This window comes from Protomyctophum parallelum (assembly GCF_964188405.1).
Source record: "Protomyctophum parallelum genome assembly, chromosome: 2".
Lineage (NCBI taxonomy): Eukaryota > Metazoa > Chordata > Actinopteri > Myctophiformes > Myctophidae > Protomyctophum > Protomyctophum parallelum.
This window is the reverse complement of record NC_139699.1, coordinates 232088-245000: the sequence shown is the minus strand read 5'-3', so window position 1 is coordinate 245000 and position 12913 is coordinate 232088.

Below are 12913 nucleotides of genomic sequence, written 5' to 3'. Positions count from 1 at the left end.
TGTGTGTCTGTGTGTCTGTCTGTGTGTCTGTGTGTCTGTCTGTCTGTCTGTCTGTCTGTCTGTCTGTCTGTCTGTAAATCCACACAGCTGTGTTCCATTCACTCTGACGGACCAATGACCAACAGACCCGGATACAGGAGGCGGGGCTTATGCTTCAAAATGGAGCCCACGTGGTGCATAGCAGAGTGTTTGGGGCGGAGCTGCAATAAGGTGAGGTTTGTTTGAGAACCATGGTTTTTAGCCAACATTAACTCTGTTATTGTTTAAACATTAGTGTTGTTAGAAGGACTGTTGGTTTTTAGCCAACATTAACTCTGTTATTGTTTAAACATTATAGTGTTGTTAGAAGGACTGTTGGTTTTTAGCCAACATTAACTCTGTTATTGTTTAAACATTATAGTGTTGTTAGAAGGACTGTTGGTTTTTAGCCAACATTAACTCTGTTATTGTTTAAACATTATAGTGTTGTTAGAAGGACTGTTGGTTTTTAGCCAACATTAACTCTGTTATTGTTTAAACATTATAGTGTTGTTAGAAGGACTGTTGGTTGTTTATTGTGACTCTAAAAGGACAACAATATGAGGAATGTGTTGGTACTTTTTGAGACACAAACAAATAAACTAAAACAGGTGGAAAGTAAATGATTAAAATAATAATAATAATAATAATCTACTGAAGTACTGTGGACAATATATTGTACTTTTATATTCTATTATTTGGATACTTTACTAGTTATTTTGTAGAATGATTAGGCCTATTTAAAAAAGATCCTTTTGGCTACTGGTACATTGCAATTTACCACTGCCACAACCACATTTTGGCCATTTTAGAAGTAGCTGATCTATACAATCTCACAATGCATTGTGATGCAATGCATTGTGCGATTGTACGTCTGCTATTTTCAGATTTATTTTTTCCTTTCAAACATTTGAAATGGGACATTCTGCTTAATGAGTACATTTGGTCATTTTTTAAGTGCATTTTGATGCCATAGCCTTTTACTTTAGTACATAATGGTAACACAAGTTGTAACAGTGGCTCAGACACATTCATAAGATTAAACTAAATGTCTCTCTGCTGGATGGAAACTCAAATGTACAAACTTCTCAGAATTCAAAAGTATAGCAGATCTACAAGCCCATTTCTACCATACAGAGCAACTTGATTTCAACTTTAAAGGGCCACTTCACCCCTTTTGCAACCAGATCTTATTTGAATGGTTTTTTGTGACAACACTTTCCTGAGGTTTTTATGTGTTTTTAGATATTTTAGTATTTCAAAGTGTCCATGGACTCCATGATGTCATGGACACTGGGCTCACTTCCTTCCTGAACTACAATTCCCACAATGCTTTGGTCCACTGCTCCTCCTTGTGGATAGGGGGCAGGGCTGTCTTACTGAGACAACATGTAGTCCAGGAAGGAAGTGAGCCCTGTGTCCATGACATCATGGAGTCCTCCATGGACTCTTTGAAATATCTAAACCCCAGGAAAGTGTTTTTTGTCTCCCAAACATCATTCAAATAACATCTGGTTGCAAAAAAAAAATGCAAGAATTTCCTAGAGATGTATTTTCTACAATGTATAACATCTGGATAAAGATTAATGTTGGCGTATGTTTGTGTCTTACAGGTTGATCATGTGACCTTGGTGTCATGCGGTGACCTTGGCTGCAGTCATCAGGAGATGGCTGGTATTGGTAATAGAGTGTCTACTCGGCTGGGCTGAAACGAATAACGGTGTCAACGAACGCTCCCTGAGATTACGAGGCGTACGGTGCTCGGGACGTATTGTGCCATACAACCTACGTGGCTCTATTAATACCGGCTATCTCCAACCGAGCGACGGAAGGCCCCCCACGGTACGTACCTGGATTACATGTGGCTGTAGTAGAAACTAGGGCTGTGTCACCATTACAACATGTTAAGTTGACCATTCATTGTCATACAAAGGATTGCGATTAACAATTGTAATTGTGTTTGCTGTTGACCATATGAATACGAAGTTTAAATTTCTTTATAGCTTTTAGGCTTCATGAAATAAATGGTTGCACAAGGCAGATTATAGCCCTAGAATGTCTGTTCCGTACATTGCAGTATTTCACATACCAGAGCCATAGATCACTGCTGTAGACTTGAGGTTGCAGTATTTCACATACCAGAGCCATAGATCACTGCTGTAGACTTGAGGTTGCAGTATCTCACATACCAGAGCCATAGATCACTGCTGTAGACTTGAGGTTGCAGTATCTCACATACCAGAGCCATAGATCACTGCTGTAGACTTGAGGTTGCAGTATTTCACATACCAGAGCCATAGATCACTGCTGTAGACTTGAGGTTGCAGTATCTCACATACCAGAGCCATAGATCACTGCTGTAGACTTGAGGTTGCAGTATCTCACATACCAGAGCCATAGATCACTGCTGTAGACTTGAGGTTGCAGTATCTCACATACCAGAGCCATAGATCACTGCTGTAGACTTGAGGTTGCAGAGGCAGAACGGTGGCATAAATGTGGTCGGTACTCCATGTGTTCTCTCTCAATACATAATTCCAAAGACTTGGGAGTCAGATATGGTCCTCTAGTTTCACATCCATGTGAAAGTCATTAAGATAAAATGTTTGTTTAGTCAAATATCTCCACTTTTTCACGAGCTGCACCCGGACGGCTTTCTCTCCGGGCGAAGGCGCTCTGAATGACAGCTGGACTTTATCAAAACATCCTTTGATCGTCACAAACGTCATCAGGGAAACACACGTTTGTGGCACAACTGGCAGGTGGTGTGATTAATTAATTACCCAGCACCTATCGGAACGCACCTGCCGATTGTGTGCCCCAAACATTTGTGCTTCCCTGGTCAATTGGTGATGACGTGCGTGGTGATCAGAGGAAGTTTTGGTAAATTCAGTCCAGCTGTCATTCCGGACCCCTTTGCCCGGAGTGAAAGGTGTCCGTGTGAATGCTGTGGAGATGTTTGACTAAATACGCGTTTTGTGCTGGAACTTTGACATGGATATGAAACTAGAGGACAATATCTCACTCTACGTCTTTGGAATTATTTAATGGGTGAGTACAAACTGAGCATTTATCACATTTATGCAGCGCTTGTTGCACCGCAACCAGAAGCAATGCGGGGTGTTCTATATCTGTGTGTGTGATAGTATATGAATGATCAGACATTCTAGGACTAGACTAATTATGCATTAATTGCATTTATACATTAAAGTGACACTTCACCCCTTTTGCAAGCAGATCTTATTTTGATGAGGTTTGGGAGATCAAAAACACTTTCCTAGTGACTTTATGTGGGCAATATGAGTTTTTTGGTATTTTAAAGTGTCCAGGGTGTCATGGACACAAGTGGAGAAAACATATTGTACACACAAAACCCCAGGAATGTGTATAATAATGGTGACACAGCCCTGTCAGTGACTGTTATTAATACAGTATAATAATGGTGACACAGCCCTGTCAGTGACTGTTATGACTTCCAAAATGTCATCCTGTAGGCCGACAACTAATTATTTTCTTTCCCCCTGCCATTTCAGAAAGTGAAGCTGACTGGAGGTGTGAATGAACTCTATGCTGTTGCCACTGCTGGGTGAACTCTATGCTGTTGCCACTGCTGGCTGCTGTTAGCAGTGAAGGTTAGTTAACCGTCTGATTCCTGCTGCTTGTTTAAGTGGGCTACATGCTACCATACCATAGGTTGACTTTCGTGCCATGTATAGTTTCACTTAATTTGTGTGTATAATGCCAGTCCACATCACCGTTATGTGATGTTTGTGGAGGCATGCGTTTTATTTATCGTTTAACATAAAGTCTGTCCACATCACATAATGTATGTATGTTCTCTTGTGTCTTCTCTTCTCTATTCTTTGGCTTTAATAAAGTTATAAATTTTTTCTTGTCATAGTTTTTAATCGCATTTTGCTTTATTTAAGTAATTTCTTTCTTCTTGCCTATTGCCCTAGTTCTTCACTAGTGTTTTATGTGTACAAAATGTGATGTGGAGGTTTATGTGATTTATGTCTGGTGTCATTATGGTAGCATGTAGCCCCTTAACACTGTGTTTACAGCTTACTATGCTGTAGGTCTGTGTAAACTGACGGAGGAAGCAAATGATGGCCGCTGTGTCATTTGCTTCCTTGGTTGGTGTGTTTTGTTTAGTGCTGATATTGAAGGTAAGTTAGCGTAGTTTATTATCCTTGGCTGTCGGGCAGAAACCTTGTATCTCCATAGTTCAACCTTTTGTAAATTAATGTCCTTACTTGGTCAGGCTACAGTGTCACACACTAAAGTAGCAAATGGCCAATCTCACGAGGCAACGATAATCCATTATTGCATATTTCTATTTTTTTAATAACATGTAGTATTCTGTTTTTCTAATGTATCGAACCAGTGAAGTATCAACAAGGAACACAGATTATTATATTAACCCATTCTGACCTGAGATCAGATTCATACGAGGTTTCCACTGGACACACGCTGGTCTGATTAAACCCATTCTGACCTGAGATCAGATTCTAAAAAAAAATGTCAGTCGTTCTTCGATTTTTCAAAAATAGCAGACCTACAAGCTCGTAGCGCGCCACTCGGTGGCGCGCTATGAGCTTGTAGATCTGCTATTTTTCAATAGCTAAAGCATGACATGATGCTGACACCAAAATGGGTTCCCGTTCAGAATGGGTTAATATTTGTCCAGTAAAGTAACTGTTTTGGTTTCTACCCAACCTTCATCTTTTCTCTCTTCTATTCTTTGCTTTAATAAAGTTATTTGTTTTTGTCTCGAGTTTTTAATCGCATTTTGCTTTATTTCTTTAGTAATTTCTTATTTCTTTCTTGCCTATCTATGACACTAGTTCTTCACTAGTGTATGTGTGTGTGATTCGGGTCGTGTCTCGCATACAGTTTCTCATTTGGAGCTGTTTCGTGTAATTTACCAGTAAAGCGTCATCACGTCAGTTCACATCACATATGAACACAGGCCTGGTATGTGATGTGCATTTATGTGAGTTTTTTTTAATGTGATATTTCACAGCAAGTGCGGATAGCTCGTCATTCACTGTAGCTCGTCATTCATCTGTCGGCATTGTTCACGCCATACGAATTGTGTTTATTGCTTTTGTATGTTGTGTAGTGTGTACTAATGTTTATAGTATTGCTGAGAAATACTGGGGCGCAAAGAATGCTGCTACCTCGTATAATTTATGTCAATCGTCCACAAATGGCATAAATTGTACAGTCTTGCCCCATGTTTCCTACATGGGACAACTAGATAGAAAAATACTTGCGCCACGAAAACCTTAAGGCCAACTGCTTGGGCAGAGACCAAGAAAATCTATTCTGTTCACGTTCATAAAGCGCTCCAAGTGCTTAAAGTGAAAAGTGCAGCAGCAAACCTCTAGGTCATAAGACCATTGTCGCTGCTATATTATCAGATCTAATTTGTGAGTAAAGCTTCATTACGTAAGCCCACATCACCTATGAACACAGGCCCGTTATGTGATGTGTGTTTATGTCTCGTCTCATTTCACATTGGTGAGTAAGGCTTCCTCATGTCATCCCACATCACATAATGAACATGGGGTTAGGTTAGGGTAGGTATGTGATGTTGGTTGATGTGATGCATGTCTTTTATAATGTGCGAGTGAAGCGTCGGTTCACATCACATTATGTGGTGTGTATTGATGTGATTTATTTATGCTGCCATTTTGCAGCTAAAACTTCATCCATGCCGGTCAGTAGGCGAGGCATTGACGATGGGCCGATGACCCAAAGGTCTTCTGCTGCACTTTTCACTTTTAGCACTTTGCAGCACTTTATGAGCATGACAAAATATTTTTCTTAGTTTATGTCTGAGGAGTTTTCCTTAAGGTATTTGTGGAGTGAGTCTTCTGGTTTTCAATTGTATAAAGACATCATTTTAATTATCTTGCCGCAGGAGGTCGGCAAGAGTAAGTTTAAAACATATTTTGCAAAATTGAAACTAATGACTGATTTGAACCTGTAAATTATAAAACTAAGGCACTGGTTGTGGTACTACTGGTTTACCAGAACGGGGTTCAACTCCCTGCGGTGCTCTGCTCAATTTGTTGTATTTACATGGTTCATTTCTGCTCATTGTGTTGCCTTTTCATAGATTCTTTACTGTGTTTGTACTCCCTACAGTTGGGCTACAAGTCCATTTAGTGGTCAAGCCTGAAGGGACTCTTGGTCCCTTTTTTTTTTTCTCTCTTCTCCTTCCACCAAAAAATGTCAGTTGTGGCTGAACTGTGCTGTCGGGTGTTCGTGAAACTTGGCTCAATCATTTGAAAGTGACGATTGGCCCTGATTTCAGATCACCCAATCTGATCGGGACGACCTAGAGGGCCATGCCAAACGGTGAGGACACGAAGCCCACAACCATTGGCCAATGGGTGGCGCTATAGCACTCAACTGAACATTTAAACTTTAAACGGGCATAGCTCATGAACCGCTTGACCGTGAGCAAATAAAACGTTGATACCCGTGTGTAGGGATGGAGCTCGATACCCGGAGAAATCCGATAAGCTTATTGAGTACCTGTTATCAAGCTTTGGGCTTATCGAGCTTGTTATTGAGCATAGCGGTATAGTGGCCCCGGTCATGTTTAAATAAAGACAAGAGGCGATCAATAAATGCCAACCAACACTATCCGGGTAAACACAATTACGCTTTTAAAGTGGCGGAACATATATTGACCTGTTAACAGTTTCTTTAATATTTTATTGGTAAAGGTCAATTGCCTTCAGTCTGTTAGAAAAGTACTGTATTTGAAGGCTCTAGTCTAATATAGTGGTTCTGTTCAGAGTTTGTCTCCCGTCTTTCCACAAAATAATAGAAATTGCTCGATCGTGGGCTCGATAAGAACCCGGCTCGATAAGCCTGATCGATATCAATTAACGAGCTCCATCCCTACCCATGGGTCTCCTCTTGCCTCACTTTCGTATTCTGACTTTGGTATCTGAATTGTATCTCTCTCTCCTCCTGGGATCTTTATATCTTTGTATCTGAAATGTATCTCTCTCCTCCTGGGATCTTTATCTTTGTATCTGAATTGTATCTCTCTCCTCCTGGGATCTTTGTATCTGAATTGTATCTCTCTCTCCTCCTGGGATCTTTATATCTTTGTATCTGAATTGTATCTCTCTCCTCCTGGGATCTTTATATCTTTGTATCTGAAATGTATCTCTCTCCTCCTGGGATCTTTATATCATTGTATCTCTCTCCTCCTGGGATCTTTATATCATTGTATCTCTCTCCTCCTGGGATCTTTATATCTTTGTATCTGAATTGTATCTCTCTCCTCCTGGGATCTTTATATCTTTGTATCTGAATTGTATCTCTCTCTCCTCCTGGGATCTTTATATCTTTGTATCTGAATTGTATCTCTCTCCTCCTGGGATCTTTATATCTTTGTATCTGAATTGTATCTCTCTCCTCCTGGGATCTTTATATCTTTGTATCTGAATTGTATCTCTCTCTCCTCCTGGGATCTTTATATCTTTGTATCTGAATTGTATCTCTCTCTCCTCCTGGGATCTTTATATCTTTGTATCTGAATTGTATCTCTCTCCTCCTGGGATCTTTATATCTTTGTATCTGAATTGTATCTCTCTCTCCTCCTGGGATCTTTATATCTTTGTATCTGAATTGTATCTCTCTCCTCCTGGGATCTTTATATCTTTGTATCTGAATTGTATCTCTCTCCTCTCGGGATCTTTGCTCAAAATGCCTAAACATTTTCTATATGAAAATTAAGTCTTAAAACAATATGAGAAGACTGGGTTTACTACAAACTGTAGTCATGTCCGGACCTGGTTTTTACATGTATAACAATCTTTATTAAAGTAAATAAGTGGGTTATAGAACAATATATGCAAAGCACTTAAACACAATTAAACTCCCTTCACATAACAATTAAAATCCCTTCACATAATAAAAACCTTTCTCTATAAAATACTAGCCTCTATTACGTGTACACAATATAAAAGTGTTTGGTTGTGCAATGAGCTGGCCCTGGAGGCGTGCCCACGCAGAGGGGTTCTCTTCTCACCCTTTTTACTCTGTCGGGTGACCTTTTGTCAGGTTTTTAATCTAGTCTTGACTGTGCAGAGCGAGTCACCCCCGAGGACAGATGCTGGGAGAAGGTGCCCGGGACTTAAACGCCCTGCCTCCTGTTGTAACTTTTGATATTCAGGACTAAACCTTTTCGTAAACTATGAACACACTGTTCTGTTAAGATTGTAGGGATCGATGAGTTCTTCCAGATGTTGTGGTGCCTGACCATTGAGAGCTTTATAGGTGAGGATTTTGAACTCTATTCTGTATTCAACCGGGAGCCAGTGTAGAGAGGCCAGTGATGGTTCTGATCACATGGTTCTGTGTTTAACCGGGAGCCAGTGTAGAGAGGCCAGTGATGGTTCTGATCACATGGTTCTGTGTTTAACCAGGAGCCAGTGTAGAGAGGCCAGTGATGGTTCTGATCACATGGTTCTGTGTTTAACAGGGAGCCAGTGTAGAGAGGCCACTGATGGTTCTGATCACATGGTTCTGTATTTAACCGGGAGCCAGTGTAGAGAGGCCAGTGATGGTTCTGATCACATGGTTCTGTGTTTAACCGGGAGCCAGTGTAGAGAGGCCAGTGATGGTTCTGATCACATGGTTCTAGGACCCCTAGAATAGGGGTTCCTCGTTACTACAGAGGAGTTCCAAATCTTTGATTGCAACTTTTTTTCATTTAATGTTCATTCATTCGTTCATATCGTTAATGTAATGCATAAATCACTATTTTGAGGAACATTAGCAAAATAAATCTGATCTACAAGCTCATGATTTAAGAGGATTTGAAAAAAAAGGACGCCCCTTTCATGACTATGCCAGGCCCAGGAAATTAATCCCAATGCATTTTTCCCATAGACATTTCAAAAAGTATTTAAAGACCTTTTAAGCGTCGTACGAAGCAGAGTCGTGACAAATCATGACAACAAACACAATATTTTGGACCAAACAAATAATTACAAAGAAAAACAACAGTGTTGTACCTCCCGTTTTGTTCTACGTTCTAATTCTTTGTTTGGCCCAAAACATTGTTTGTTGTCATGATTTGTCACAACAAGAGTTGGCTTTGTCCGCGGCGTAAACGTCTTTAAATAAATACTTTCTGTAAAGTCTGAGGAAAATGAACAGGGATTTATTTTATGGGTCTCTCGAGGGGGCCTAACTGGGTCGGCCCGAGGCTCGGCCCTACCCTAAAAATTGCCATAATGTTAAGCCCGAAGCCCGACAAAAGCCTGACAGAAAAAAAAGAGAAAGAAAAAAAAGCAGCACTAAATGGCAGCGGCGCCGTGTTTCAGTGTGAAAGTGAGAACGGAGATAAACGGATTTATCTAAATAAAGGATGTATGTAACTCAGAATAGGCTATTAATGTTCCATAACTTCCATTTCCAATCATTCTAATGGATTCCAGACGGTGGTGGTGGTGACTGGTGAGTAAACACGAATAGCTGCTGCAGCTCCCTCCCTGCAGTTTCCTCTGAAGTGAAGTTGCTTTACGTGTAGCTATAAGTTATAAATCACTGGATCGTTTGGTGACGTTGATAATTAGGTTTTATTCATCGCAGCCAGCTGGGTTAACGAGACTCAGTGCAACATGACGAAAACCTGACGCTTCTTCAGCTGTGATAATCCGATTGATTTTATAAAATATTTAAGCATATGGCAACTTGGCAAGTTAACTGGTGGTTAGTAGCTCGTTTGGTGCGCAAACCAGAGGGAAACCAGCGGTAGCAAGCAAGTCTCTCACCGTCCACTGTTCTCTACTGCCTGCGCGCGGGGCAGGCTGCAATGCTGCTCTGGCCTCGTACACACATGCTGGACTGACATGATCTGTTCTGTCTGTGTTTCATGGCCGCCTCATTCTCAATGCTTTTCCAATGGAAGTCACGTGGTTTGACATGTGTGTACGAGGCCTCCGAGTCTGAAATGCCAGTGCGATGCGACCCCCGTCTCCAGTCCTCCTCCTGTCACAAGTGAATCGCCTAGCGCAGCCCTCTTCATAATAAATACATACACGTATACACAATCACATTACACAAATAACAGAATTGCTATTTTTATTATAACACTTTAAAAAAAAAGGGAAAAAAAATAACAAAATTGCGAAAATCACAGAGCCCAGGCTCGGCCCGACTAATTAGCATATTCTTTGGGCCCGGCCCGGCCCTAAAACGTCGGGTCGGCTTGGTCGGGCCTGGTCTGGTTCGGGCAGAGTTTGAGAACTTTAGGCAGGACTGCGACGCTAGTCTATAGTATGCCGTGGTGCAACCCAACAGAGTTGCAGCACTTACTTCACACGGGGTGATTTTGGAGGATTTGAAAAAAAGATGAATCACGAAAAAAAGGTATGCTATAGTCCTTGGTTTTGGACTGCATGACGTTTTTCATGATTTTGCAGGATTTGAGAACAAGATGAAAATAATGGACCTGTAAATTAGAACAAAACAAACCAAGGCACTGGTGTGGTACTCCTGGTTTACCAGAACGGGGTTCAAGTCCCTGCAGTGCTCTGCTCAATGTGTTGTATTTACATGGTTTATTTAAATGCTCTGCTCAATGTGTTGTATTTACATGGTTTATTTAAATGCTCTGCTCATTGTGTTGTATTTACATGGTTTATTTAAATGTTCTGCTCAATGTGTTGTATTTACATGGTTTATTTAAATGCTCTGCTCATTGTGTTGTATTTACATTGTTTATTTAAATGCTCTGCTCAATGTGTTGTATTTACATGGTTCATTTAAATGCTCTGCTCAATGTGTTGTATTTACATGGTTTATTTAAATGCTCTGCTCAATGTGTTGTATTTACATGGTTTATTTAAATGCTCTGCTCAATGTGTTGTATTTACATGGTTCATTTAAATGTTCTGCTCAATGTGTTGTATTTACATGGTTTATTTAAATGTTCTGCTCAATGTGTTGTATTTACATGGTTTATTTAAATGTTCTGCTCAATGTGTTGTATTTACATGGTTTATTTAAATGTTCTGCTCAATGTGTTGTATTTACATTGTTTATTTAAATGCTCTGCTCAATGTGTTGTATTTACATGGTTTATTTAAATGCTCTGCTCAATGTGTTCTATTTACATGGTTTATTTAAATGCTCTGCTCAATGTGTTGTATTTACATGGTTTATTTAAATGCTCTGCTCAATGTGTTGTATTTACATGGTTTACCGTATTCGAATACGTTAAACGTTTTTTTCCGAAATCGATTTTTTTTGTTTTGTTTTTTCAAATGACGACGACGACGACGATGATGAAACGGAGAGAGAGAGACAGTGCTGCACTGTTGCCTGCTAATGAGAGAGAGAGAGAGAGAGAGAGAGAGAGAGAGAGAGAGAGATGCACCACTCGGTTCACACGGGTGTGATTTTTTGTTAATCATCGAATGAAATGTGGGAGGTCGGCAAGAGAAAGTTAAAAAGATCATATCAAATACTAATTTGAAAATGTTAGTTTTGTGCTTCTGTGTTTTTCTTCTTGATATATTACTTTTGAAATGTAACATTTACATTCCAATGAATGGACCTGTAAATGACAACAAAACAAAAACGAAGGCACTGGTTGTGGTACTTCTGGTTTACCGGAACAGGGTTCAAGTCCCCGCAGTGCTCTGCTCAATGTGTTGTATTTACATGGTTCATTTTTATTTTCTGCTCATCGTGTTGCCTTTTCATAGATTTCATAGGTTCTCTACTGTGTTTATACTCCCTACAGTTAGGTTACCAAGTCTATTTATATATTGCTACCTATAGGTGCAACTTCCCATAGACAGCCCATTCATCCAAACAGAAAAGTCCTATTTGATTTTATGAAATAACATCAAACTCGCCAACATTGCAGCTGTACGAAAAGCTTGAATTTTTCTCGTCTTTTTTTTAAATAATTTTTATCCCACAATTATGTAATCCATTTTTCACCCCTGTGTCCTTTTTTTCATCATTTTTGACCATGGGCTATAGCCCCTATCGTACGGCATACTATAGCACGCCGTTTTTCATCATTTTTGAGGATTTGAAAAAAAAACAAAAAAAGTTATAGCCCATCGTTTTTTGAATTTTTGATTTTTTTTGTTATCCTAATTTTTCATCATTTTTGACCATGGGCTATAGCCCACACCGTACGGCATACTATAGCACGCCGTTTCTCATCATTTTTTACTTCAAAAAATAGACGTCTAAAACACGTCTATTTTTAGACGTGTTTTAGACGTCTATTTTTAGACGTGTTTTAGACGTCTATTTTTAGACGTTTTTATCCTATTTTTAGACGCTCGTCTAATAGCCCATATCATACGGCATACTGTAGCACGCCGTTTTTCATCATTTTTGAGGATTTGAAAAAAAATCTAAATTTCAAAAAACATGGGTTATAGCCCATCGTTTTTTGAAATTTTGAAAAAAGAATTAACCTCGTTTTTCATCATTTTTGAACATGGGCTATAGCCCCTACCGTACGGCATACTATAGCACGCCGTTTTTCATCATTTTTGAGGATTTGAAAAAAATTCAAAATTTCAAAAAACATGGGTTATAGCCCATCGTTTTTTGAAATTTTGAAGAAAAAAAAAATTACCTCGTTTTTCATCATTTTTGAACATGGGCTATAGCCCCTACCGTACGGCATACTATAGCACGCCGTTTTTCATCATTTTTGAGGATTTGAAAAAAATTCAAAATTTCAAAAAACATGGGTTATAGCCCATCGTTTTTTGAAATTTTGAAAAAAAACATTAACCTCGTTTTTCATCATTTTTGAACATGGGTTATAGCCCCTACCGTACGGCATACTATAGCACGCCGTTTTTCATCATTTTTGAGGATT